The 2,605-nt window shown below is 43.8% G+C and overlaps 2 pseudogenes; both read right to left on the bottom strand.

Moving 5' to 3' along the window:
• Positions 1 to 318: 318 nt before the first annotated feature.
• Positions 319 to 528, bottom strand: LOC143777609 (U2 spliceosomal RNA; annotated as a pseudogene).
• A 1,263-nt stretch (positions 529 to 1,791) lies between these two features.
• On the bottom strand, positions 1,792 to 2,001 carry LOC143777702 (U2 spliceosomal RNA; annotated as a pseudogene).
• Between the last annotated feature and the right edge of the window lie 604 nt (positions 2,002 to 2,605).

Below are 2,605 nucleotides of genomic sequence, written 5' to 3'. Positions count from 1 at the left end.
TACTAATAGCAAGGGGCCTAACTTTGCAGACGATATATTTGCAACACTGTAACAAAGGCCAAATACGTGTCCACAGCTTCACACACGGGTTGCAACCAGTAAAGAGAGATTGATTGATTGATAGATTCCTTATAGAATGCAATACAATGCTTGACATTCATAGGTGCAAACAATGCGCGCGCAAAATGTTGCAATTGGTCAAGTTAAATCTAGCAAAATGCATTTGGCATCTGAAATGTGCAACTTTGACCCTGAAAAGAATTCACATAATGGGTTAAAACACAACGTGTGCTGATTTCAATTCAATCCGGATCAGAGAAGGAGTGCACCGTTCCCGGAGATACTGCAATAACGGGTCAATGCGTGGAGTGGACAGAGCAAGTTCTTTTTCCATCTCCCTGTTCTAAAAATCCATTTAATATATGGTCCCCAAATAGGGGACGTATCAGATATTAAACTGATAAGAATAGATACTACACTTGATCTTGAGCGGCGGCGACGATCATAGCCATGAGGCCAAGAAGCGATAACCAAAAATGGTTTTGTACTTGTGCTGCCATGAGGCCTGACACTGATCCTTCATCCTAACCGGAAAGCCAAGAAGCAATAACCAGAAATCATTCTGCACTTGTGCCGCACCAAGGCCTAACACTGATACCCTTTGGGGAGACGGAGCAAAAGATTGCCCTGAGGAGGACATTTTAGCAAACCGGACGCCTTCACAATGGCCGTTTTGCCGTTTGTTCAAGCTGTAAAAGCTGTGAGCCACTCGGTTTTTAATCTGCATAACCCCACCTATTGTAACCCTCCCCCCCCCCTCTTTGTTCTTATGTGCCCTACTGAGTGCCAGGAGGAGGCATGCAAGAGGGAAATTCAAAAAACAAACAAGCGAGCAGCTGTCTTCCCTCAGCTCTCCTGATGCCGGGTATAGACCCTGCTGCCTATCTACCACCATGCTGCCCACCGCTGCTCCAGCAGCAGACTGAGGTTGACTGCCACCGCGCTGCTTTTTATAGGCCAAGGATCCATTGTGACACGTGAGGGTTCCAGCCCATTGTGACACGTGAGGGTTCCAGCCCATTGTGACACGTGAGGGTTCCAGCCCATTGTGACACGTGAGGGTTCCAGCCCATTGTGACACGCGAGGGTTCCAGCCCATTGTGACACGTGAGGGTTCCAGACCATGGCCAAGGGCCAATTGTGACACGTGAGGGTTCCGTGAACAGATTCTATCTAATGCAGGCAGCGCACCTGGTTGCTAGAAAGCATTAGAATACTCACACAGGTGGAGATAGGCAGCGTATTCAAGATCAGGAAAGACACGATTTTCCCTTTTTTTAAATACATATACACCAAATTTAATAGTCAGTGGTTCACAAGACGGAGACAATGTTTTACAAAAGAAATCATGCTGTCACAAACGTGGTATGTATGGCAGAACTACTTATGGGTTACTTAAATTTAAACACTAAGTACTGATAGCAAGGGGCCTAACTTTGCAGACGATATATTTGCAACACTGTAACAAAGGCCAAATACGTGTCCACAGCTTCACACACGGGTTGCAACCAGTAAAGAGAGATTGATTGATTGATAGATTCCTTATAGAATGCAATACAATGCTTGACATTCATAGGTGCAAACAATGCGCGCACAAAATGTTGCAATTGGTCAAGTTAAATCTAGCAAAATGCATTTGGCATCTGAAATGTGCAACTTTGACCCTGAAAAGAATTCACATAATGGGTTAAAACACAACGTGTGCTGATTTCAATTCAATCCGGATCAGAGAAGGAGTGCACCGTACCGGGAGATACTGCAATAACGGGTCAATGCGTGGAGTGGACAGAGGAAGCTCTTTTTCCATCTCCCTGTTCTAAAAATCCATTTAATATATGGTCCTCAAATAGGGGACGTATCAGATATTAAACTGATAAGAACAGATACTACACTTGATCTTGAGCGGCGGCGACGATCATAGCCATGAGGCCAAGAAGCGATAACCAAAAATGGTTTTGTACTTGTGCTGCCATGAGGCCTGACACTGATTTTTTTTTTTTTTTTTTTTCCTCAGATGGGAAGTTCCACAGTCAGGTAACCAAAACTATAAGGAACTCATCTCCCAAAACAGCGTGCCACACACTTAGTGCCACCGCCATTCCCATCATCACTGGAAAACACAAGAAAATTTATTAACAACAAAAAACACCTCAAGGTACATTAACAAAATGTTTCCACTTTTTAGTCTTCCAAATTCCCTCGGCATCCACCTCCCCTCTCCTCCTCTGATCACACACAAAGCAAAAATACAATTTTCCCAAAATAATTTTTATACAGTTTTTAACCTCAATATCCTTCCTTTTAAACACATATATATTCCTCACATCCCACAAAACCTCTTTTATACATGTCATCATCAACCACAATACTCTCTCCTTTTCCCCACACATACCCAATCCAAACATAAAAAGCTCAAAAGACAACAGATTCACCTCACACAACTCCTTACACAAACGACCCAGACCTGCAATCACACTTCTAGCATACTGACAATTCCAAAACAAGTGCACCACGCTCTCACTCCCACCACATCCACTCCTCGGAC

Source organism: Ranitomeya variabilis, chromosome 5, assembly GCF_051348905.1.
Source record: "Ranitomeya variabilis isolate aRanVar5 chromosome 5, aRanVar5.hap1, whole genome shotgun sequence".
Taxonomy (NCBI): Eukaryota; Metazoa; Chordata; class Amphibia; order Anura; family Dendrobatidae; genus Ranitomeya; species Ranitomeya variabilis.
Note: the sequence above shows the minus strand (reverse complement) of the source record. Positions and strands in the feature narration are given on the sequence as shown.